Below are 27,156 nucleotides of genomic sequence, written 5' to 3'. Positions count from 1 at the left end.
AAAATCTGACGTTCTGCAATTTCCTCAAAAATGGTGCTGAACTATTGCAAACGATCCCCTGAAAGGTTTTTCGGTGTAAACAGATGCATTTTTATCATCAGAAACAGAATTAGCCCTCAACGTCTGAACAACTTTTTTTAAAAAAAATCCCTAAGCCGCGCGGTCACAATTTCAGCAAAAATCTGACGTTCTGCAATTCATTTAAAAAATGGTGCTGAACTGTTGCAAACGATCCCCTGAAAGGTTTTTCGGTGGAAACAGGTGGGTTTTTATCATGGGAAACAGAATTAGCCCTCGACGTCTGAACAACTTTTTTTTGCAAAAATCCCTAAGCCGCGCGGTCACAATTTCAGCAAAAATCTGACGTTCTGCAATTCATTCAAAAATGGTGCTGAACTGTTGCAAACGATCCCCTGAAAGGTTTTTTGGTGGAAACAGGTGGGTTTTTATCATGGGAAACAGAATTAGCCCTCGACGTCTGAACAACTTTTTTTTGCAAAAATCCCTAAGCCACGCGGTCACAATTTCAGCAAAAATCTGACGTTCTGCAATTTCCTCAAAAATGGTGCTGAACTGTTGCAGACGATCCCCTGAAAGGTTTTTCGGTGTAAACAGATGCATTTTTATCATCAGAAACAGAATTAGCCCTCAACGTCTGAACAACTTTTTTTTGAAAAAATCCCTAATCCGCGCGGTCACAATTTCAGCAAAAATCTGACGTTCTGCAATTCATTTAAAAATGGTGCTGAACTGTTGCAAACGATCCCCTGAAAGGTTTTTTGGTGGAAACAGGTGGGTTTTTATCATGGGAAACAGAATTAGCCCTCGACGTCTGAACAACTTTTTTTTGAAAAAATCCCTAAGCCGCGCGGTCACAATTTCAGCAAAAATCTGACGTTCTGCAATTCATTCAAAAATGGTGCTGAACTGTTGCAAACGATCCCCTGAAAGGTTTTTCGGTGGAAACAGGTGGGTTTTTATCACTGGAAAGAGAATAAGTCCTCAACATCTGAACAAATTTTTTTTGCAAAAATCCCTAAGCCGCGCGGTCACAATTTCAGCAAAAATCTGACGTTCTGCAATTTCCTCAAAAATGGTGCTGAACTGTTGCAGACGATCCCCTGAAAGGTTTTTCGGTGTAAACAGATGCGTTTTTATCATCAGAAACAGAATTAGCCCTCAACGTCTGAACAACTTTTTTAAAAAAAAATCCCTAAGCCGCGCGGTCACAATTTCAACAAAAATCTGACGTTCTGCAATTCATTCAAAAATGGTGCTGAACTGTTGCAAACGATCCCCTGAAAGGTTTTTTGTTGGAAACAGGTGGGTTTTTATCATGGGAAACAGAATTAGCCCTCGACGTCTGAACAAGTTTTTTTTAAAAAAATCCCTAAGCCGCGCGGTCACAATTTCAGCAAAAATCTGACGTTCTGCAATTCATTCAAAAATGGTGCTGAACTGTTGCAAACGATCCCCTGAAAGGTTTTTCGGTGGAAACAGGTGGGTTTTTATCATGGGAAACAGAATTAGCCCTCGACGTCTGAACAACTTTTTTTTGCAAAAATCCCTAAGCCGCGTGGTCACAATTTCAGCAAAAATCTGACGTTCTGCAGTTCATTCAAAAATGGTGCTGAACTGTTGCAAACGATCCGCTGAAAGGTTTTTCGGTGGAAACAGGTGGGTTTTTATCACTGGAAAGAGAATAAGTCCTCAACATCTGAACAACTTTTTTTTGCAAAAATCCCTAAGCCGCGCGGTCACAATTTCAGCAAAAATCTGACGTTCTGCAATTTCCTCAAAAATGGTGCTGAACTGTTGCAGACGATCCCCTGAAAGGTTTTTCGGTGTAAACAGATGCGTTTTTATCATCAGAAACAGAATTAGCCCTCAACGTCTGAACAACTTTTTTTAAAAAAAATCCCTAAGCCGCGCGGTCACAATTTCAACAAAAATCTGACGTTCTGCAATTCATTCAAAAATGGTGCTGAACTGTTGCAAACGATCCCCTGAAAGGTTTTTTGGTGGAAACAGGTGGGTTTTTATCATGGGAAACAGAATTAGCCCTAGACGTCTGAACAAGTTTTTTTTGAAAAAATCCCTAAGCCGCGCGGTCACAATTTCAGCAAAAATCTGACGTTCTGCAATTCATTTAAAAAATGGTGCTGAACTGTTGCAAACGATCCCCTGAAAGGTTTTTCGGTGGAAACAGGTGGGTTTTTATCATGGGAAACAGAATTAGCCCTCGACGTCTGAACAACTTTTTTTTGAAAAAATCCCTAAGCCGCGCGGTCACAATTTCAGCAAAAATCTGACGTTCTGCAATTCATTCAAAAATGGTGCTGAACTGTTGCAAACGATCCCCTGAAAGGTTTTTTGTTGGAAACAGGTGGGTTTTTATCATGGGAAACAGAATTAGCCCTAGACGTCTGAACAAGTTTTTTTTGAAAAAATCCCTAAGCCGCGCGGTCACAATTTCAGCAAAAATCTGATGTTCTGCAATTCATTCAAAAATGGTGCTGAACTGTTGCAAACGATCCCCTGAAAGGTTTTTTGGTGGAAACTGGTGGGTTTTTAACATGGGAAACAGAATTAGCCCTCGACGTCTGAACAACTTTTTTTTGAAAAAATCCCTAAGCCGCGTGGTCACAATTTCAGCAAAAATCTGACGTTCTGCAATTCATTCAAAAATGGTGCTGAACTGTTGCAAACGATCCCCTGAAAGGTTTTTCGGTGGAAACAGGTGGGTTTTTATCATCGGAAACAGAATAAGTCCTCAACATCTGAACAAGTTTTTTTGGAAAAAATCCCTAAGCCGCGCGGTCACAATTTCAGCAAAAATCTGACGTTCTGCAATTTCCTTAAAAATGGTGCTGAACTGTTGCAAACGATCCCCTGAAAGGTTTTTCGGTGGAAACAGATGCGTTTTTATCATGAGAAACAGAATTAGCCCTCGACGTCTGAACAACTTTTTTTGCAAAAATCCCTAAGCCGCGCGGTCACAATTTCAGCAAAAATCTGACGTTCTGCAATTTCCTCAAAAATGGTGCTGAACTATTGCAAACGATCCCCTGAAAGGTTTTTCGGTGTAAACAGATGCATTTTTATCATCAGAAACAGAATTAGCCCTCAACGTCTGAACAACTTTTTTTTAAAAAAATCCCTAAGCCGCGCGGTCACAATTTCAGCAAAAATCTGACGTTCTGCAATTCATTTAAAAAATGGTGCTGAACTGTTGCAAACGATCCCCTGAAAGGTTTTTCGGTGGAAACAGGTGGGTTTTTATCATGGGAAACAGAATTAGCCCTCGACGTCTGAACAACTTTTTTTTGAAAAAACCCTAAGCCGCGCGGTCACAATTTCAGCAAAAATCTGACGTTCTGCAATTCATTCAAAAATGGTGCTGAACTGTTGCAAACGATCCCCTGAAAGGTTTTTTGGTGGAAACAGGTGGGTTTTTATCATGGGAAACAGAATTAGCCCTCGACGTCTGAACAACTTTTTTTTGCAAAAATCCCTAAGCCACGCGGTCACAATTTCAGCAAAAATCTGACGTTCTGCAATTTCCTCAAAAATGGTGCTGAACTGTTGCAGACGATCCCCTGAAAGGTTTTTCGGTGTAAACAGATGCATTTTTATCATCAGAAACAGAATTAGCCCTCAACGTCTGAACAACTTTTTTTTGAAAAAATCCCTAATCCGCGCGGTCACAATTTCAGCAAAAATCTGACGTTCTGCAATTCATTTAAAAATGGTGCTGAACTGTTGCAAACGATCCCCTGAAAGGTTTTTTGGTGGAAACAGGTGGGTTTTTATCATGGGAAACAGAATTAGCCCTCGACGTCTGAACAACTTTTTTTTGAAAAAATCCCTAAGCCGCGCGGTCACAATTTCAGCAAAAATCTGACGTTCTGCAATTCATTCAAAAATGGTGCTGAACTGTTGCAAACGATCCCCTGAAAGGTTTTTCGGTGGAAACAGGTGGGTTTTTATCACTGGAAAGAGAATAAGTCCTCAACATCTGAACAAATTTTTTTTGCAAAAATCCCTAAGCCGCGCGGTCACAATTTCAGCAAAAATCTGACGTTCTGCAATTTCCTCAAAAATGGTGCTGAACTGTTGCAGACGATCCCCTGAAAGGTTTTTCGGTGTAAACAGATGCGTTTTTATCATCAGAAACAGAATTAGCCCTCAACGTCTGAACAACTTTTTTTAAAAAAAATCCCTAAGCCGCGCGGTCACAATTTCAACAAAAATCTGACGTTCTGCAATTCATTCAAAAATGGTGCTGAACTGTTGCAAACGATCCCCTGAAAGGTTTTTTGTTGGAAACAGGTGGGTTTTTATCATGGGAAACAGAATTAGCCCTCGACGTCTGAACAAGTTTTTTTTAAAAAAATCCCTAAGCCGCGCGGTCACAATTTCAGCAAAAATCTGACGTTCTGCAATTCATTCAAAAATGGTGCTGAACTGTTGCAAACGATCCCCTGAAAGGTTTTTCGGTGGAAACAGGTGGGTTTTTATCATGGGAAACAGAATTAGCCCTCGACGTCTGAACAACTTTTTTTTGCAAAAATCCCTAAGCCGCGTGGTCACAATTTCAGCAAAAATCTGACGTTCTGCAGTTCATTCAAAAATGGTGCTGAACTGTTGCAAACGATCCGCTGAAAGGTTTTTCGGTGGAAACAGGTGGGTTTTTATCACTGGAAAGAGAATAAGTCCTCAACATCTGAACAACTTTTTTTTGCAAAAATCCCTAAGCCGCGCGGTCACAATTTCAGCAAAAATCTGACGTTCTGCAATTTCCTCAAAAATGGTGCTGAACTGTTGCAGACGATCCCCTGAAAGGTTTTTCGGTGTAAACAGATGCGTTTTTATCATCAGAAACAGAATTAGCCCTCAACGTCTGAACAACTTTTTTTTAAAAAAATCCCTAAGCCGCGCGGTCACAATTTCAACAAAAATCTGACGTTCTGCAATTCATTCAAAAATGGTGCTGAACTGTTGCAAACGATCCCCTGAAAGGTTTTTTGGTGGAAACAGGTGGGTTTTTATCATGGGAAACAGAATTAGCCCTAGACGTCTGAACAAGTTTTTTTTGAAAAAATCCCTAAGCCGCGCGGTCACAATTTCAGCAAAAATCTGATGTTCTGCAATTCATTCAAAAATGGTGCTGAACTGTTGCAAACGATCCCCTGAAAGGTTTTTTGGTGGAAACTGGTGGGTTTTTATCATGGGAAACAGAATTAGCCCTCGACGTCTGAACAACTTTTTTTTGAAAAAATCCCTAAGCCGCGTGGTCACAATTTCAGCAAAAATCTGACGTTCTGCAATTCATTCAAAAATGGTGCTGAACTGTTGCAAACGATCCCCTGAAAGGTTTTTCGGTGGAAACAGGTGGGTTTTTATCATCGGAAACAGAATAAGTCCTCAACATCTGAACAAGTTTTTTTGGAAAAAATCCCTAAGCCGCGCGGTCACAATTTCAGCAAAAATCTGACGTTCTGCAATTTCCTTAAAAATGGTGCTGAACTGTTGCAAACGATCCCATGAAAGGTTTTTCGGTGGAAACAGATGCGTTTTTATCATGAGAAACAGAATTAGCCCTCGACGTCTGAACAACTTTTTTTGCAAAAATCCCTAAGCCGCGCGGTCACAATTTCAGCAAAAATCTGACGTTCTGCAATTTCCTCAAAAATGGTGCTGAACTATTGCAAACGATCCCCTGAAAGGTTTTTCGGTGTAAACAGATGCATTTTTATCATCAGAAACAGAATTAGCCCTCAACGTCTGAACAACTTTTTTTTGAAAAAATCCCTAATCCGCGCGGTCACAATTGCACCAATAATCTCACGTTCTGAAATTCATTCAAAAATGGTCCTGAACTGTTGCAAACGATCCCCTGAAAGGTTTTTCGGTGGAAACAGGTGGGTTTTTATCATGGGAAACAGAATTAGCCCTCGACGTCTGAACAACTTTTTTTTGCAAAAATCCCTAAGCCGCGTGGTCACAATTTCAGCAAAAATCAGAGGTTCTGCAATTCATTCAAAAATGGTGCTGAACTGTTGCAGACGATCCCCTGAAAGGTTTTTCGGTGGAAATAGATACGTTTTTATCATGAGAAACAGAATTAGCCCTCGACGTCTGAACAACTTTTTTTTGCAAAAATCCCTAAGCCGCGCGGTCACAATTTCAGCAAAAATCTGACGTTCTGCAATTTCCTCAAAAATGGTGCTGAACTGTTGCAGACGATCCCTTGAAAGGTTTTTCGGTGTAAACAGATGCATTTTTATCATCAGAAACAGAATTAGCCCTCAACGTCTGTACAACTTGTTTTTAAAAAAATCCCTAAGCCGCGCGGTCACAATTTCAGCAAAAATCTGACGTTCTGCAATTTCCTCAAAAATAGTGCTGAACTGTTGCAGACGATCCCCTGAAAGGTTTTTCGGTGTAAACAGATGCATTTTTATCATCAGAAACAGAATTAGCCCTCAACGTCTGAACAACTTTTTTTTGAAAAAATCCCTAATCCGCGCGGTCACAATTGCAGCAATAATCTCACGTTCTGCAATTCATTCAAAAATGGTCCTGAACTGTTGCAAACGATCCCCTGAAAGGTTTTTCGGTGGAAACAGGTGGTTTTATATCATGGGAAACAGAATTAGCCCTCGACGTCTGAACAACTTTTTTTTGCAAAAATCCCTAAGCCGCGCGGTCACAATTTCAGCAAAAATCTGACGTTCTGCAATTCATTCAAAAATGGTGCTGAACTGTTGCAAACGATCCCCTGAAAGGTTTTTCGGTGGAAACAGGTGGGTTTTTATCATGGGAAACAGAATTAGCCCTCGACGTCTGAACAACTTTTTTTTGCAAAAATCCCTAAGCCACGCGGTCACAATTTCAGCAAAAATCTGACGTTCTGCAATTTCCTCAAAAATGGTGCTGAACTGTTGCAGACGATCCCCTGAAAGGTTTTTCGGTGTAAACAGATGCATTTTTATCATCAGAAACAGAATTAGCCCTCAACGTCTGAACAACTTTTTTTTGAAAAAATCCCTAATCCGCGCGGTCACAATTTCAGCAAAAATCTGACGTTCTGCAATTCATTTAAAAATGGTGCTGAACTGTTGCAAACGATCCCCTGAAATGTTTTTTGGTGGAAACAGGTGGGTTTTTATCATGGGAAACAGAATTAGCCCTCGACGTCTGAACAACTTTTTTTTGAAAAAATCCCTAAGCCGCGCGGTCACAATTTCAGCAAAAATCTGACGTTCTGCAATTCATTCAAAAATGGTGCTGAACTGTTGCAAACGATCCCCTGAAAGGTTTTTCGGTGGAAACAGGTGGGTTTTTATCATGGGAAACAGAATTAGCCCTCGACGTCTGAACAACTTTTTTTTGAAAAAATCCCTAAGCCGCGCGGTCACAATTTCAGCAAAAATCTGACGTTCTGCAATTCATTCAAAAATGGTGCTGAACTGTTGCAAACGATCCCCTGAAAGGTTTTTTGTTGGAAACAGGTGGGTTTTTATCATGGGAAACAGAATTAGCCCTCGACGTCTGAACAACTTTTTTTTGCAAAAATCCCTAAGCCGCGTGGTCACAATTTCAGCAAAAATCTGACGTTCTGCAGTTCATTCAAAAATGGTGCTGAACTGTTGCAAACGATCCGCTGAAAGGTTTTTCGGTGGAAACAGGTGGGTTTTTATCACTGGAAAGAGAATAAGTCCTCAACATCTGAACAAATTTTTTTTGCAAAAATCCCTAAGCCGCGCGGTCACAATTTCAGCAAAAATCTGACGTTCTGCAATTTCCTCAAAAATGGTGCTGAACTGTTGCAGACGATCCCCTGAAAGGTTTTTCGGTGTAAACAGATGCGTTTTTATCATCAGAAACAGAATTAGCCCTCAACGTCTGAACAACTTTTTTTAAAAAAAATCCCTAAGCCGCGCGGTCACAATTTCAACAAAAATCTGACGTTCTGAAATTCATTCAAAAATGGTGCTGAACTGTTGCAAACGATCCCCTGAAAGGTTTTTCGGTGGAAACAGGTGGGTTTTTATCATCGGAAACAGAATAAGTCCTCAACATCTGAACAAGTTTTTTTGGAAAAAATCCCTAAGCCGCGCGGTCACAATTTCAGCAAAAATCTGACGTTCTGCAATTCATTCAAAAATGGTGCTGAACTGTTGCAAACGATCCCCTGAAAGGTTTTTTGGTGGAAACTGGTGGGTTTTTATCATGGGAAACAGAATTAGCCCTCGACGTCTGAACAACTTTTTTTTGAAAAAATCCCTAAGCCGCGCGGTCACAATTTCAGCAAAAATCTGACGTTCTGCAATTTCCTCAAAAATGGTGCTGAACTATTGCAAACGATCCCCTGAAAGGTTTTTCGGTGTAAACAGATGCATTTTTATCATCAGAAACAGAATTAGCCCTCAACGTCTGAACAACTTTTTTTTAAAAAAATCCCTAAGCCGCGCGGTCACAATTTCAGCAAAAATCTGACGTTCTGCAATTCATTTAAAAAATGGTGCTGAACTGTTGCAAACGATCCCCTGAAAGGTTTTTCGGTGGAAACAGGTGGGTTTTTATCATGGGAAACAGAATTAGCCCTCGACGTCTGAACAACTTTTTTTTGAAAAAATCCCTAAGCCGCGCGGTCACAATTTCAGCAAAAATCTGACGTTCTGCAATTCATTCAAAAATGGTGCTGAACTGTTGCAAACGATCCCCTGAAAGGTTTTTTGTTGGAAACAGGTGGGTTTTTATCATGGGAAACAGAATTAGCCCTAGACGTCTGAACAAGTTTTTTTTGAAAAAATCCCTAAGCCGCGCGGTCACAATTTCAGCAAAAATCTGATGTTCTGCAATTCATTCAAAAATGGTGCTGAACTGTTGCAAACGATCCCCTGAAAGGTTTTTTGGTGGAAACTGGTGGGTTTTTATCATGGGAAACAGAATTAGCCCTCGACGTCTGAACAACTTTTTTTTGAAAAAATCCCTAAGCCGCGTGGTCACAATTTCAGCAAAAATCTGACGTTCTGCAATTCATTCAAAAATGGTGCTGAACTGTTGCAAACGATCCCCTGAAAGGTTTTTCGGTGGAAACAGGTGGGTTTTTATCATCGGAAACAGAATAAGTCCTCAACATCTGAACAAGTTTTTTTGGAAAAAATCCCTAAGCCGCGCGGTCACAATTTCAGCAAAAATCTGACGTTCTGCAATTTCCTTAAAAATGGTGCTGAACTGTTGCAAACGATCCCCTGAAAGGTTTTTCGGTGGAAACAGATGCGTTTTTATCATGAGAAACAGAATTAGCCCTCGACGTCTGAACAACTTTTTTTGCAAAAATCCCTAAGCCGCGCGGTCACAATTTCAGCAAAAATCTGACGTTCTGCAATTTCCTCAAAAATGGTGCTGAACTATTGCAAACGATCCCCTGAAAGGTTTTTCGGTGTAAACAGATGCATTTTTATCATCAGAAACAGAATTAGCCCTCAACGTCTGAACAACTTTTTTTTAAAAAAATCCCTAAGCCGCGCGGTCACAATTTCAGCAAAAATCTGACGTTCTGCAATTCATTTAAAAAATGGTGCTGAACTGTTGCAAACGATCCCCTGAAAGGTTTTTCGGTGGAAACAGGTGGGTTTTTATCATGGGAAACAGAATTAGCCCTCGACGTCTGAACAACTTTTTTTTGCAAAAATCCCTAAGCCGCGCGGTCACAATTTCAGCAAAAATCTGACGTTCTGCAATTCATTCAAAAATGGTGCTGAACTGTTGCAAACGATCCCCTGAAAGGTTTTTTGGTGGAAACAGGTGGGTTTTTATCATGGGAAACAGAATTAGCCCTCGACGTCTGAACAACTTTTTTTTGCAAAAATCCCTAAGCCACGCGGTCACAATTTCAGCAAAAATCTGACGTTCTGCAATTTCCTCAAAAATGGTGCTGAACTGTTGCAGACGATCCCCTGAAAGGTTTTTCGGTGTAAACAGATGCATTTTTATCATCAGAAACAGAATTAGCCCTCAACGTCTGAACAACTTTTTTTTTAAAAAATCCCTAATCCGCGCGGTCACAATTTCAGCAAAAATCTGACGTTCTGCAATTCATTTAAAAATGGTGCTGAACTGTTGCAAACGATCCCCTGAAAGGTTTTTTGGTGGAAACAGGTGGGTTTTTATCATGGGAAACAGAATTAGCCCTCGACGTCTGAACAACTTTTTTTTGCAAAAATCCCTAAGCCGCGTGGTCACAATTTCAGCAAAAATCTGACGTTCTGCAGTTCATTCAAAAATGGTGCTGAACTGTTGCAAACGATCCGCTGAAAGGTTTTTCGGTGGAAACAGGTGGGTTTTTATCACTGGAAAGAGAATAAGTCCTCAACATCTGAACAAATTTTTTTTGCAAAAATCCCTAAGCCGCGCGGTCACAATTTCAGCAAAAATCTGACGTTCTGCAATTTCCTCAAAAATGGTGCTGAACTGTTGCAGACGATCCCCTGAAAGGTTTTTCGGTGTAAACAGATGCGTTTTTATCATCAGAAACAGAATTAGCCCTCAACGTCTGAACAACTTTTTTTAAAAAAAATCCCTAAGCCGCGCGGTCACAATTTCAACAAAAATCTGACGTTCTGAAATTCATTCAAAAATGGTGCTGAACTGTTGCAAACGATCCCCTGAAAGGTTTTTCGGTGGAAACAGGTGGGTTTTTATCATCGGAAACAGAATAAGTCCTCAACATCTGAACAAGTTTTTTTGGAAAAAATCCCTAAGCCGCGCGGTCACAATTTCAGCAAAAATCTGACGTTCTGCAATTCATTCAAAAATGGTGCTGAACTGTTGCAAACGATCCCCTGAAAGGTTTTTTGGTGGAAACTGGTGGGTTTTTATCATGGGAAACAGAATTAGCCCTCGACGTCTGAACAACTTTTTTTTGAAAAAATCCCTAAGCCGCGCGGTCACAATTTCAGCAAAAATCTGACGTTCTGCAATTTCCTCAAAAATGGTGCTGAACTATTGCAAACGATCCCCTGAAAGGTTTTTCGGTGTAAACAGATGCATTTTTATCATCAGAAACAGAATTAGCCCTCAACGTCTGAACAACTTTTTTTTAAAAAAATCCCTAAGCCGCGCGGTCACAATTTCAGCAAAAATCTGACGTTCTGCAATTCATTTAAAAAATGGTGCTGAACTGTTGCAAACGATCCCCTGAAAGGTTTTTTGGTGGAAACAGGTGGGTTTTTATCATGGGAAACAGAATTAGCCCTCGACGTCTGAACAACTTTTTTTTGAAAAAATCCCTAAGCCGCGCGGTCACAATTTCAGCAAAAATCTGACGTTCTGCAATTCATTCAAAAATGGTGCTGAACTGTTGCAAACGATCCCCTGAAAGGTTTTTTGTTGGAAACAGGTGGGTTTTTATCATGGGAAACAGAATTAGCCCTAGACGTCTGAACAAGTTTTTTTTGAAAAAATCCCTAAGCCGCGCGGTCACAATTTCAGCAAAAATCTGATGTTCTGCAATTCATTCAAAAATGGTGCTGAACTGTTGCAAACGATCCCCTGAAAGGTTTTTTGGTGGAAACTGGTGGGTTTTTATCATGGGAAACAGAATTAGCCCTCGACGTCTGAACAACTTTTTTTTGAAAAAATCCCTAAGCCGCGTGGTCACAATTTCAGCAAAAATCTGACGTTCTGCAATTCATTCAAAAATGGTGCTGAACTGTTGCAAACGATCCCCTGAAAGGTTTTTCGGTGGAAACAGGTGGGTTTTTATCATCGGAAACAGAATAAGTCCTCAACATCTGAACAAGTTTTTTTGGAAAAAATCCCTAAGCCGCGCGGTCACAATTTCAGCAAAAATCTGACGTTCTGCAATTTCCTTAAAAATGGTGCTGAACTGTTGCAAACGATCCCCTGAAAGGTTTTTCGGTGGAAACAGATGCGTTTTTATCATGAGAAACAGAATTAGCCCTCGACGTCTGAACAACTTTTTTTGCAAAAATCCCTAAGCCGCGCGGTCACAATTTCAGCAAAAATCTGACGTTCTGCAATTTCCTCAAAAATGGTGCTGAACTATTGCAAACGATCCCCTGAAAGGTTTTTCGGTGTAAACAGATGCATTTTTATCATCAGAAACAGAATTAGCCCTCAACGTCTGAACAACTTTTTTTTAAAAAAATCCCTAAGCCGCGCGGTCACAATTTCAGCAAAAATCTGACGTTCTGCAATTCATTTAAAAAATGGTGCTGAACTGTTGCAAACGATCCCCTGAAAGGTTTTTCGGTGGAAACAGGTGGGTTTTTATCATGGGAAACAGAATTAGCCCTCGACGTCTGAACAACTTTTTTTTGCAAAAATCCCTAAGCCGCGCGGTCACAATTTCAGCAAAAATCTGACGTTCTGCAATTCATTCAAAAATGGTGCTGAACTGTTGCAAACGATCCCCTGAAAGGTTTTTTGGTGGAAACAGGTGGGTTTTTATCATGGGAAACAGAATTAGCCCTCGACGTCTGAACAACTTTTTTTTGCAAAAATCCCTAAGCCACGCGGTCACAATTTCAGCAAAAATCTGACGTTCTGCAATTTCCTCAAAAATGGTGCTGAACTGTTGCAGACGATCCCCTGAAAGGTTTTTCGGTGTAAACAGATGCATTTTTATCATCAGAAACAGAATTAGCCCTCAACGTCTGAACAACTTTTTTTTGAAAAAATCCCTAATCCGCGCGGTCACAATTTCAGCAAAAATCTGACGTTCTGCAATTCATTTAAAAATGGTGCTGAACTGTTGCAAACGATCCCCTGAAAGGTTTTTTGGTGGAAACAGGTGGGTTTTTATCATGGGAAACAGAATTAGCCCTCGACGTCTGAACAACTTTTTTTTGAAAAAATCCCTAAGCCGCGCGGTCACAATTTCAGCAAAAATCTGACGTTCTGCAATTCATTCAAAAATGGTGCTGAACTGTTGCAAACGATCCCCTGAAAGGTTTTTCGGTGGAAACAGGTGGGTTTTTATCACTGGAAAGAGAATAAGTCCTCAACATCTGAACAAATTTTTTTTGCAATTTCAGCAAAAATCTGACGTTCTGCAATTTCCTCAAAAATGGTGCTGAACTGTTGCAGACGATCCCCTGAAAGGTTTTTCGGTGTAAACAGATGCGTTTTTATCATCAGAAACAGAATTAGCCCTCAACGTCTGAACAACTTTTTTTAAAAAAAATCCCTAAGCCGCGCGGTCACAATTTCAGCAAAAATCTGACGTTCTGCAATTCATTCAAAAATGGTGCTGAACTGTTGCAAACGATCCCCTGAAAGGTTTTTTGTTGGAAACAGGTGGGTTTTTATCATGGGAAACAGAATTAGCCCTCGACGTCTGAACAAGTTTTTTTTAAAAAAATCCCTAAGCCGCGCGGTCACAATTTCAGCAAAAATCTGACGTTCTGCAATTCATTCAAAAATGGTGCTGAACTGTTGCAAACGATCCCCTGAAAGGTTTTTCGGTGGAAACAGGTGGGTTTTTATCATGGGAAACAGAATTAGCCCTCGACGTCTGAACAACTTTTTTTTGCAAAAATCCCTAAGCCGCGTGGTCACAATTTCAGCAAAAATCTGACGTTCTGCAGTTCATTCAAAAATGGTGCTGAACTGTTGCAAACGATCCGCTGAAAGGTTTTTCGGTGGAAACAGGTGGGTTTTTATCACTGGAAAGAGAATAAGTCCTCAACATCTGAACAACTTTTTTTTGCAAAAATCCCTAAGCCGCGCGGTCACAATTTCAGCAAAAATCTGACGTTCTGCAATTTCCTCAAAAATGGTGCTGAACTGTTGCAGACGATCCCCTGAAAGGTTTTTCGGTGTAAACAGATGCGTTTTTATCATCAGAAACAGAATTAGCCCTCAACGTCTGAACAACTTTTTTTAAAAAAAATCCCTAAGCCGCGCGGTCACAATTTCAACAAAAATCTGACGTTCTGCAATTCATTCAAAAATGGTGCTGAACTGTTGCAAACGATCCCCTGAAAGGTTTTTTGGTGGAAACAGGTGGGTTTTTATCATGGGAAACAGAATTAGCCCTAGACGTCTGAACAAGTTTTTTTTGAAAAAATCCCTAAGCCGCGCGGTCACAATTTCAGCAAAAATCTGATGTTCTGCAATTCATTCAAAAATGGTGCTGAACTGTTGCAAACGATCCCCTGAAAGGTTTTTTGGTGGAAACTGGTGGGTTTTTATCATGGGAAACAGAATTAGCCCTCGACGTCTGAACAACTTTTTTTTGAAAAAATCCCTAAGCCGCGTGGTCACAATTTCAGCAAAAATCTGACGTTCTGCAATTCATTCAAAAATGGTGCTGAACTGTTGCAAACGATCCCCTGAAAGGTTTTTCGGTGGAAACAGGTGGGTTTTTATCATCGGAAACAGAATAAGTCCTCAACATCTGAACAAGTTTTTTTGGAAAAAATCCCTAAGCCGCGCGGTCACAATTTCAGCAAAAATCTGACGTTCTGCAATTTCCTTAAAAATGGTGCTGAACTGTTGCAAACGATCCCATGAAAGGTTTTTCGGTGGAAACAGATGCGTTTTTATCATGAGAAACAGAATTAGCCCTCGACGTCTGAACAACTTTTTTTGCAAAAATCCCTAAGCCGCGCGGTCACAATTTCAGCAAAAATCTGACGTTCTGCAATTTCCTCAAAAATGGTGCTGAACTATTGCAAACGATCCCCTGAAAGGTTTTTCGGTGTAAACAGATGCATTTTTATCATCAGAAACAGAATTAGCCCTCAACGTCTGAACAACTTTTTTTTGAAAAAATCCCTAATCCGCGCGGTCACAATTGCACCAATAATCTCACGTTCTGAAATTCATTCAAAAATGGTCCTGAACTGTTGCAAACGATCCCCTGAAAGGTTTTTCGGTGGAAACAGGTGGGTTTTTATCATGGGAAACAGAATTAGCCCTCGACGTCTGAACAACTTTTTTTTGCAAAAATCCCTAAGCCGCGTGGTCACAATTTCAGCAAAAATCAGAGGTTCTGCAATTCATTCAAAAATGGTGCTGAACTGTTGCAGACGATCCCCTGAAAGGTTTTTCGGTGGAAATAGATACGTTTTTATCATGAGAAACAGAATTAGCCCTCGACGTCTGAACAACTTTTTTTTGCAAAAATCCCTAAGCCGCGTGGTCACAATTTCAGCAAAAATCTGACGTTCTGCAGTTCATTCAAAAATGGTGCTGAACTGTTGCAAACGATCCGCTGAAAGGTTTTTCGGTGGAAACAGGTGGGTTTTTATCACTGGAAAGAGAATAAGTCCTCAACATCTGAACAAATTTTTTTTGCAAAAATCCCTAAGCCGCGCGGTCACAATTTCAGCAAAAATCTGACGTTCTGCAATTTCCTCAAAAATGGTGCTGAACTGTTGCAGACGATCCCCTGAAAGGTTTTTCGGTGTAAACAGATGCGTTTTTATCATCAGAAACAGAATTAGCCCTCAACGTCTGAACAACTTTTTTTAAAAAAAATCCCTAAGCCGCGCGGTCACAATTTCAACAAAAATCTGACGTTCTGAAATTCATTCAAAAATGGTGCTGAACTGTTGCAAACGATCCCCTGAAAGGTTTTTCGGTGGAAACAGGTGGGTTTTTATCATCGGAAACAGAATAAGTCCTCAACATCTGAACAAGTTTTTTTGGAAAAAATCCCTAAGCCGCGCGGTCACAATTTCAGCAAAAATCTGACGTTCTGCAATTCATTCAAAAATGGTGCTGAACTGTTGCAAACGATCCCCTGAAAGGTTTTTTGGTGGAAACTGGTGGGTTTTTATCATGGGAAACAGAATTAGCCCTCGACGTCTGAACAACTTTTTTTTGAAAAAATCCCTAAGCCGCGCGGTCACAATTTCAGCAAAAATCTGACGTTCTGCAATTTCCTCAAAAATGGTGCTGAACTATTGCAAACGATCCCCTGAAAGGTTTTTCGGTGTAAACAGATGCATTTTTATCATCAGAAACAGAATTAGCCCTCAACGTCTGAACAACTTTTTTTTAAAAAAATCCCTAAGCCGCGCGGTCACAATTTCAGCAAAAATCTGACGTTCTGCAATTCATTTAAAAAATGGTGCTGAACTGTTGCAAACGATCCCCTGAAAGGTTTTTTGGTGGAAACAGGTGGGTTTTTATCATGGGAAACAGAATTAGCCCTCGACGTCTGAACAACTTTTTTTTGAAAAAATCCCTAAGCCGCGCGGTCACAATTTCAGCAAAAATCTGACGTTCTGCAATTCATTCAAAAATGGTGCTGAACTGTTGCAAACGATCCCCTGAAAGGTTTTTTGTTGGAAACAGGTGGGTTTTTATCATGGGAAACAGAATTAGCCCTAGACGTCTGAACAAGTTTTTTTTGAAAAAATCCCTAAGCCGCGCGGTCACAATTTCAGCAAAAATCTGATGTTCTGCAATTCATTCAAAAATGGTGCTGAACTGTTGCAAACGATCCCCTGAAAGGTTTTTTGGTGGAAACTGGTGGGTTTTTATCATGGGAAACAGAATTAGCCCTCGACGTCTGAACAACTTTTTTTTGAAAAAATCCCTAAGCCGCGTGGTCACAATTTCAGCAAAAATCTGACGTTCTGCAATTCATTCAAAAATGGTGCTGAACTGTTGCAAACGATCCCCTGAAAGGTTTTTCGGTGGAAACAGGTGGGTTTTTATCATCGGAAACAGAATAAGTCCTCAACATCTGAACAAGTTTTTTTGGAAAAAATCCCTAAGCCGCGCGGTCACAATTTCAGCAAAAATCTGACGTTCTGCAATTTCCTTAAAAATGGTGCTGAACTGTTGCAAACGATCCCCTGAAAGGTTTTTCGGTGGAAACAGATGCGTTTTTATCATGAGAAACAGAATTAGCCCTCGACGTCTGAACAACTTTTTTTGCAAAAATCCCTAAGCCGCGCGGTCACAATTTCAGCAAAAATCTGACGTTCTGCAATTTCCTCAAAAATGGTGCTGAACTATTGCAAACGATCCCCTGAAAGGTTTTTCGGTGTAAACAGATGCATTTTTATCATCAGAAACAGAATTAGCCCTCAACGTCTGAACAACTTTTTTTTAAAAAAATCCCTAAGCCGCGCGGTCACAATTTCAGCAAAAATCTGACGTTCTGCAATTCATTTAAAAAATGGTGCTGAACTGTTGCAAACGATCCCCTGAAAGGTTTTTCGGTGGAAACAGGTGGGTTTTTATCATGGGAAACAGAATTAGCCCTCGACGTCTGAACAACTTTTTTTTGCAAAAATCCCTAAGCCGCGCGGTCACAATTTCAGCAAAAATCTGACGTTCTGCAATTCATTCAAAAATGGTGCTGAACTGTTGCAAACGATCCCCTGAAAGGTTTTTTGGTGGAAACAGGTGGGTTTTTATCATGGGAAACAGAATTAGCCCTCGACGTCTGAACAACTTTTTTTTGCAAAAATCCCTAAGCCACGCGGTCACAATTTCAGCAAAAATCTGACGTTCTGCAATTTCCTCAAAAATGGTGCTGAACTGTTGCAGACGATCCCCTGAAAGGTTTTTCGGTGTAAACAGATGCATTTTTATCATCAGAAACAGAATTAGCCCTCAACGTCTGAACAACTTTTTTTTGAAAAAATCCCTAATCCGCGCGGTCACAATTTCAGCAAAAATCTGACGTTCTGCAATTCATTTAAAAATGGTGCTGAACTGTTGCAAACGATCCCCTGAAAGGTTTTTTGGTGGAAACAGGTGGGTTTTTATCATGGGAAACAGAATTAGCCCTCGACGTCTGAACAACTTTTTTTTGAAAAAATCCCTAAGCCGCGCGGTCACAATTTCAGCAAAAATCTGACGTTCTGCAATTCATTCAAAAATGGTGCTGAACTGTTGCAAACGATCCCCTGAAAGGTTTTTCGGTGGAAACAGGTGGGTTTTTATCACTGGAAAGAGAATAAGTCCTCAACATCTGAACAAATTTTTTTTGCAATTTCAGCAAAAATCTGACGTTCTGCAATTTCCTCAAAAATGGTGCTGAACTGTTGCAGACGATCCCCTGAAAGGTTTTTCGGTGTAAACAGATGCGTTTTTATCATCAGAAACAGAATTAGCTCTCAACGTCTGAACAACTTTTTTTAAAAAAAATCCCTAAGCCGCGCGGTCACAATTTCAGCAAAAATCTGACGTTCTGCAATTCATTCAAAAATGGTGCTGAACTGTTGCAAACGATCCCCTGAAAGGTTTTTTGTTGGAAACAGGTGGGTTTTTATCATGGGAAACAGAATTAGCCCTCGACGTCTGAACAAGTTTTTTTTAAAAAAATCCCTAAGCCGCGCGGTCACAATTTCAGCAAAAATCTGACGTTCTGCAATTCATTCAAAAATGGTGCTGAACTGTTGCAAACGATCCCCTGAAAGGTTTTTCGGTGGAAACAGGTGGGTTTTTATCATGGGAAACAGAATTAGCCCTCGACGTCTGAACAACTTTTTTTTGCAAAAATCCCTAAGCCGCGTGGTCACAATTTCAGCAAAAATCTGACGTTCTGCAGTTCATTCAAAAATGGTGCTGAACTGTTGCAAACGATCCGCTGAAAGGTTTTTCGGTGGAAACAGGTGGGTTTTTATCACTGGAAAGAGAATAAGTCCTCAACATCTGAACAACTTTTTTTTGCAAAAATCCCTAAGCCGCGCGGTCACAATTTCAGCAAAAATCTGACGTTCTGCAATTTCCTCAAAAATGGTGCTGAACTGTTGCAGACGATCCCCTGAAAGGTTTTTCGGTGTAAACAGATGCGTTTTTATCATCAGAAACAGAATTAGCCCTCAACGTCTGAACAACTTTTTTTAAAAAAAATCCCTAAGCCGCGCGGTCACAATTTCAACAAAAATCTGACGTTCTGCAATTCATTCAAAAATGGTGCTGAACTGTTGCAAACGATCCCCTGAAAGGTTTTTTGGTGGAAACAGGTGGGTTTTTATCATGGGAAACAGAATTAGCCCTAGACGTCTGAACAAGTTTTTTTTGAAAAAATCCCTAAGCCGCGCGGTCACAATTTCAGCAAAAATCTGATGTTCTGCAATTCATTCAAAAATGGTGCTGAACTGTTGCAAACGATCCCCTGAAAGGTTTTTTGGTGGAAACTGGTGGGTTTTTATCATGGGAAACAGAATTAGCCCTCGACGTCTGAACAACTTTTTTTTGAAAAAATCCCTAAGCCGCGTGGTCACAATTTCAGCAAAAATCTGACGTTCTGCAATTCATTCAAAAATGGTGCTGAACTGTTGCAAACGATCCCCTGAAAGGTTTTTCGGTGGAAACAGGTGGGTTTTTATCATCGGAAACAGAATAAGTCCTCAACATCTGAACAAGTTTTTTTGGAAAAAATCCCTAAGCCGCGCGGTCACAATTTCAGCAAAAATCTGACGTTCTGCAATTTCCTTAAAAATGGTGCTGAACTGTTGCAAACGATCCCATGAAAGGTTTTTCGGTGGAAACAGATGCGTTTTTATCATGAGAAACAGAATTAGCCCTCGACGTCTGAACAACTTTTTTTGCAAAAATCCCTAAGCCGCGCGGTCACAATTTCAGCAAAAATCTGACGTTCTGCAATTTCCTCAAAAATGGTGCTGAACTATTGCAAACGATCCCCTGAAAGGTTTTTCGGTGTAAACAGATGCATTTTTATCATCAGAAACAGAATTAGCCCTCAACGTCTGAACAACTTTTTTTTGAAAAAATCCCTAATCCGCGCGGTCACAATTGCACCAATAATCTCACGTTCTGAAATTCATTCAAAAATGGTCCTGAACTGTTGCAAACGATCCCCTGAAAGGTTTTTCGGTGGAAACAGGTGGGTTTTTATCATGGGAAACAGAATTAGCCCTCGACGTCTGAACAACTTTTTTTTGCAAAAATCCCTAAGCCGCGTGGTCACAATTTCAGCAAAAATCAGAGGTTCTGCAATTCATTCAAAAATGGTGCTGAACTGTTGCAGACGATCCCCTGAAAGGTTTTTCGGTGGAAATAGATACGTTTTTATCATGAGAAACAGAATTAGCCCTCGACGTCTGAACAACTTTTTTTTGCAAAAATCCCTAAGCCGCGCGGTCACAATTTCAGCAAAAATCTGACGTTCTGCAATTTCCTCAAAAATGGTGCTGAACTGTTGCAGACGATCCCTTGAAAGGTTTTTCGGTGTAAACAGATGCATTTTTATCATCAGAAACAGAATTAGCCCTCAACGTCTGTACAACTTGTTTTTAAAAAAATCCCTAAGCCGCGCGCTCACAATTTCAGCAAAAATCTGACGTTCTGCAATTTCCTCAAAAATGGTGCTGAACTGTTGCAGACGATCCCCTGAAAGGTTTTTCGGTGTAAACAGATGCATTTTTATCATCAGAAACAGAATTAGCCCTCAACGTCTGAACAACTTTTTTTTTGAAAAAATCCCTAATCCGCGCGGTCACAATTGCAGCAATAATCTCACGTTCTGCAATTCATTCAAAAATGGTCCTGAACTGTTGCAAACGATCCCCTGAAAGGTTTTTCGGTGGAAACAGGTGGTTTTTTATCATGGGAAACAGAATTAGCCCTCGACGTCTGAACAACTTTTTTTTGCAAAAATCCCTAAGCCGCGCGGTCACAATTTCAGCAAAAATCTGACGTTCTGCAATTCATTCAAAAATGTTGCTGAACTGTTGCAAACGATCCCCTGAAAGGTTTTTTGGTGGAAACAGGTGGGTTTTTATCATGGGAAACAGAATTAGCCCTCGACGTCTGAACAACTTTTTTTTGCAAAAATCCCTAAGCCACGCGGTCACAATTTCAGCAAAAATCTGACGTTCTGCAATTTCCTCAAAAATGGTGCTGAACTGTTGCAGACGATCCCCTGAAAGGTTTTTCGGTGTAAACAGATGCATTTTTATCATCAGAAACAGAATTAGCCCTCAACGTCTGAACAACTTTTTTTTGAAAAAATCCCTAATCCGCGCGGTCACAATTTCAGCAAAAATCTGACGTTCTGCAATTCATTTAAAAATGGTGCTGAACTGTTGCAAACGATCCCCTGAAATGTTTTTTGGTGGAAACAGGTGGGTTTTTATCATGGGAAACAGAATTAGCCCTCGACGTCTGAACAACTTTTTTTTGAAAAAATCCCTAAGCCGCGCGGTCACAATTTCAGCAAAAATCTGACGTTCTGCAATTCATTCAAAAATGGTGCTGAACTGTTGCAAACGATCCCCTGAAAGGTTTTTCGGTGGAAACAGGTGGGTTTTTATCATGGGAAACAGAATTAGCCCTCGACGTCTGAACAACTTTTTTTTGAAAAAATCCCTAAGCCGCGCGGTCACAATTTCAGCAAAAATCTGACGTTCTGCAATTCATTCAAAAATGGTGCTGAACTGTTGCAAACGATCCCCTGAAAGGTTTTTTGTTGGAAACAGGTGGGTTTTTATCATGGGAAACAGAATTAGCCCTCGACGTCTGAACAACTTTTTTTTGCAAAAATCCCTAAGCCGCGTGGTCACAATTTCAGCAAAAATCTGACGTTCTGCAGTTCATTCAAAAATGGTGCTGAACTGTTGCAAACGATCCGCTGAAAGGTTTTTCGGTGGAAACAGGTGGGTTTTTATCACTGGAAAGAGAATAAGTCCTCAACATCTGAACAAATTTTTTTTGCAAAAATCCCTAAGCCGCGCGGTCACAATTTCAGCAAAAATCTGACGTTCTGCAATTTCCTCAAAAATGGTGCTGAACTGTTGCAGACGATCCCCTGAAAGGTTTTTCGGTGTAAACAGATGCGTTTTTATCATCAGAAACAGAATTAGCCCTCAACGTCTGAACAACTTTTTTTAAAAAAAATCCCTAAGCCGCGCGGTCACAATTTCAACAAAAATCTGACGTTCTGAAATTCATTCAAAAATGGTGCTGAACTGTTGCAAACGATCCCCTGAAAGGTTTTTCGGTGGAAACAGGTGGGTTTTTATCATCGGAAACAGAATAAGTCCTCAACATCTGAACAAGTTTTTTTGGAAAAAATCCCTAAGCCGCGCGGTCACAATTTCAGCAAAAATCTGACGTTCTGCAATTCATTCAAAAATGGTGCTGAACTGTTGCAAACGATCCCCTGAAAGGTTTTTTGGTGGAAACTGGTGGGTTTTTATCATGGGAAACAGAATTAGCCCTCGACGTCTGAACAACTTTTTTTTGAAAAAATCCCTAAGCCGCGCGGTCACAATTTCAGCAAAAATCTGACGTTCTGCAATTTCCTCAAAAATGGTGCTGAACTATTGCAAACGATCCCCTGAAAGGTTTTTCGGTGTAAACAGATGCATTTTTATCATCAGAAACAGAATTAGCCCTCAACGTCTGAACAACTTTTTTTTAAAAAAATCCCTAAGCCGCGCGGTCACAATTTCAGCAAAAATCTGACGTTCTGCAATTCATTTAAAAAATGGTGCTGAACTGTTGCAAACGATCCCCTGAAAGGTTTTTCGGTGGAAACAGGTGGGTTTTTATCATGGGAAACAGAATTAGCCCTCGACGTCTGAACAACTTTTTTTTGAAAAAATCCCTAAGCCGCGCGGTCACAATTTCAGCAAAAATCTGACGTTCTGCAATTCATTCAAAAATGGTGCTGAACTGTTGCAAACGATCCCCTGAAAGGTTTTTTGTTGGAAACAGGTGGGTTTTTATCATGGGAAACAGAATTAGCCCTAGACGTCTGAACAAGTTTTTTTTGAAAAAATCCCTAAGCCGCGCGGTCACAATTTCAGCAAAAATCTGATGTTCTGCAATTCATTCAAAAATGGTGCTGAACTGTTGCAAACGATCCCCTGAAAGGTTTTTTGGTGGAAACTGGTGGGTTTTTATCATGGGAAACAGAATTAGCCCTCGACGTCTGAACAACTTTTTTTTGAAAAAATCCCTAAGCCGCGTGGTCACAATTTCAGCAAAAATCTGACGTTCTGCAATTCATTCAAAAATGGTGCTGAACTGTTGCAAACGATCCCCTGAAAGGTTTTTCGGTGGAAACAGGTGGGTTTTTATCATCGGAAACAGAATAAGTCCTCAACATCTGAACAAGTTTTTTTGGAAAAAATCCCTAAGCCGCGCGGTCACAATTTCAGCAAAAATCTGACGTTCTGCAATTTCCTTAAAAATGGTGCTGAACTGTTGCAAACGATCCCCTGAAAGGTTTTTCGGTGGAAACAGATGCGTTTTTATCATGAGAAACAGAATTAGCCCTCGACGTCTGAACAACTTTTTTTGCAAAAATCCCTAAGCCGCGCGGTCACAATTTCAGCAAAAATCTGACGTTCTGCAATTTCCTCAAAAATGGTGCTGAACTATTGCAAACGATCCCCTGAAAGGTTTTTCGGTGTAAACAGATGCATTTTTATCATCAGAAACAGAATTAGCCCTCAACGTCAGAACAACTTTTTAAAAAAAATATCCCTAAGCCGCGCGGTCACAATTTCAGCAAAAATCTGACGTTCTGCAATTCATTCAAAAATGGAGCTGAACTGTTGAAAACGATCCCCTGAAAGGTTTTTTGTTGGAAACAGGTGGGTTTTTATCATGGGAAACAGAATTAGCCCTCGATGTCTGAACAATTTTTTTTGAAAAAATCCCTAAGCCGCGCGGTCACAATTTCAGCAAAAATCTGACGTTCTGCAATTCATTCAAAAATGGTGCTGAACTGTTGCAAACGATCCCCTGAAATGTTTTTCAGTGGAAACAGATGCGTTTTTATCATCAGAAACAGACTTAGCCCTCGACGTCTGAAGAACCGTTTTTTGCAAAAATCCCTAAGCCGCGCGGTCACAATTTCAGCAAAAATCTGACGTTCTGCAATTTCCTCAAAAATGGTGCTGAACTGTTGCAGACGATCCCCTGAAAGGTTTTTCGGTGTAAACAGATGCATTTTTATCATCAGAAACAGAATTAGCCCTCGACGTGTGAACAACTTTTTTTAAAAAAAAAACCTCTAAACCGCGCGGTTACAATTTCAGGAAAAATCTGACGTTCTGCAATTCATTAAAAAATGGTGCTGAACTGTTGCAAACGATCCCCTGAAAGGTTTTTCGGTGGAAACAGGTGGTGTCAGGGTTTCAGGGACAGAGAGCGAGGGGGAGGGGTCCCAGGGTGACGAGGAAGAGGACGACGACGACCCGAGGTTGTCAGTGAGTCCGTCAAGTGAATCCGAGGATTCCCAAAAGGGAGCCCCCCTGGTCAGGCCAAGGGGCAGTAGAGAGGGAAGCAGTCAGAAGCAGGGGAACGAAGAGGGAATCCCCAGTGGGGGTTGGAGATCGGGACCGGCCTCTCCGTCGGAACGGAGTGAAGGGGGTGGAGTGGCCAGTGTGTCAGAAAGAGCAGAACAGGAAGCAGAGAGGGGAAGGAGTTCGGAGCAGAACGTCCTGCCGGAAGGGGAGGAGTGTAGTACCGAGAGTAGCGTAACGGTCGAAAGGAAGGTCAGAAGCAACGTACGCGCGCCAAGTTCAAATGTGGAGGCGCGCGGAAATGAGGAGAGCCCTGAGGAGGAGCCTGGTCCCAAAGCACGAAGGAGGGGGGAGCAGGCGTCAGAAGACTCAGCCTCGGGGGAGTCCCGGAGGGAGGGAGCACAGGGGGCAGGAAGACCCTGCGGAAAAGGAAGGAGAGGAAAAGGTGGAGCAGTACAAGCCTCTTAAGCTGGTGCAGGGGCGGGACTGACTCAGAGGGGACTTCAAACATCTAAGGGTAACAGATGCTGAGCCACGGAGCTTGGATGTACGACAACAATGTTCTTCAGTAAAACCTTTTGTATATAACTTGGACTGGATTTTGGTCTCTTGTGAGCTGGGACCTCGGGTGGCTCTGACAGTACTTTCCGGGGTTTTTCTTCAGCCGAGGAGAGAACGCCAGAATCTAGCCCGCCCAGGGGATCGTGCTCAGGGGTGGACACAGAACCCTCTTATTGGTGGGACGAGCAACCAGAGGAGGACTGGCGCAGGAAATGGCTGACGGGACCTTGGCCGGCAGCACCAGACGAGGTACCAATGGAAGAGGGAGAAGAGAACACTTTGGGTCAAGAACCCGAATTCGAACACTCATACACCGAACTGCAAGCAGAGGATATGGAGGTACACAACCTGTATCCTGCATCCACCTCCGAAGAGCTGCAGCTCCTACAACCTGCACCCGATGGGCGGGAGGGGGGAAGGGGGGGCTTCGAGGGGGGGATGGATGTCAGGGTTTCAGGGACAGAGAGCGAGGGGGAGGGGTCCCAGGGTGACGAGGAAGAGGACGACGATGACCCGAGGTTGTCAGTGAGTCCGTCAAGTGAATCCGAGGATTCCCAAAAGGGAGCCCCCCTGGTCAGGCCAAGGGGCAGTAGAGAGGGAAGCAGTCAGAAGCAGGGAAACGAAGAGGGAATCCCCAGTGGGGGTTGGAGATCAGGACCGGCCTCTCCGTCGGAACGGAGTGAAGGGGGTGGAGTGGCCAGTGTGTCAGAAAGAGCAGAACAGGAAGCAGAGAGGGGAAGGAGTTCGGAGCAGAACGTCCTGCCGGAAGGGGAGGAGTGTAGTACCGAGAGTAGCGTAACGGTCGAAAGGAAGGTCAGAAGCAACGTACGCGCGCCAAGTTCAAATGTGGAGGCGCGCGGAAATGAGGAGAGCCCTGAGGAGGAGCCTGGTCCCAAAGCACGAAGGAGGGGGGAGCAGGCGTCAGAAGACTCAGCCTCGGGGGAGTCCCGGAGGGAGGGAGCACAGGGGGGCAGGAAGACCCTGCGGAAAAGGAAGGAGAGGAAAAGGTGGAGCAGTACAAGCCTCTTAAGCTGGTGCAGGGGCGGGACTGACTCAGAGGGGACTTCAAACATCTAAGGGTAACAGATGCTGAGTCACGGAGCTTGGATGTACGACAACAATGTTCTTCAATAAAACCTTTTGTATATAACTTGGACTGGATTTTGGTCTCTTGTGAGCTGGGACCTCGGGTGGTTCTGACAGGTGGGTTTTTATCATGGGAAACAGAATTAGCCCTCGACGTCTGAACAACTTTTTTTTGAAAAAATCCCTAAGCCGCGCGGTCACAATTTCAGCAAAAATCTGATGTTCTGCAATTCATTCAAAAATGGTGCTGAACTGTTGCAAACGATCCCCTGAAAGGTTTTTTGGTGGAAACAGGTGGGTTTTTATCATGGGAAACAGAATTAGCCCTCGACGTCTGAACAACTTTTTTTTGAAAAAATCCCTAAGCCGCGTGGTCACAATTTCAGCAAAAATCTGACGTTCTGCAATTCATTCAAAAATGGTGCTGAACTGTTGCAAACGATCCCCTGAAAGGTTTTTCGGTGGAAACAGGTGGGTTTTTATCATCGGAAACAGAATAAGTCCTCAACATCTGAACAACTTTTTTTTGAAAAAATCCCTAAGCCGCGCGGTCACAATTTCAGCAAAAATCTGACGTTCTGCAATTTCCTCAAAAATGGTGCTGAACTGTTGCAAACGATCCCCTGAAAGGTTTTTCGGTGGAAACAGATGCGTTTTTATCATCAGAAACAGAATTAGCCCTCGACGTCTGAACACCTTTTTTTGCAAAAATCCCTAAGCCGCGCGGTCACAATTTCAGCAAAAATCTGACGTTCTGCAATTTCCTCAAAAATGGTGCTGAACTGTTGTAGACGATCCCCTGAAAGGTTTTTTGGTGGAAACAGGTGGGTTTTTATCATGGGAAACAGAATTAGACCTCGACGTCTGAACAACTTTTTTTTGAAAAAATCCCTAAGCCGCGCGGTCACAATTTCAGCAAAAATCTGACGTTCTGCAATTCATTCAAAAATGGTGCTGAACTGTTGCAAACGATCCCCTGAAAGGTTTTTCGGTGGAAACAGGTGGGTTTTTATCATGGGAAACAGAATTAGCCCTCGACATCTGAACAACTTTTTTTTGCAAAAATCCCTAAGCCGCGTGGTCACAATTTCAGCAAAAATATGAGGTTCTGCAATTTCCTCAAAAATGGTGCTGAACTGTTGCAAACGATCCCCTGAAAGGTTTTTCGGTGGAAACAGATGCGTTTTTATCATCAGAAACAGAATTAGCCCTCGACGTCTGAACACCTTTTTTTGCAAAAATCCCTAAGCCGCGCGGTCACAATTTCAGCAAAAATCTG

This window comes from Podarcis gaigeae (assembly GCF_964106915.1).
Source record: "Podarcis gaigeae genome assembly, chromosome: 2".
Classification (NCBI taxonomy): Eukaryota; Metazoa; Chordata; class Lepidosauria; order Squamata; family Lacertidae; genus Podarcis; species Podarcis gaigeae.
Note: the sequence above shows the minus strand (reverse complement) of the source record.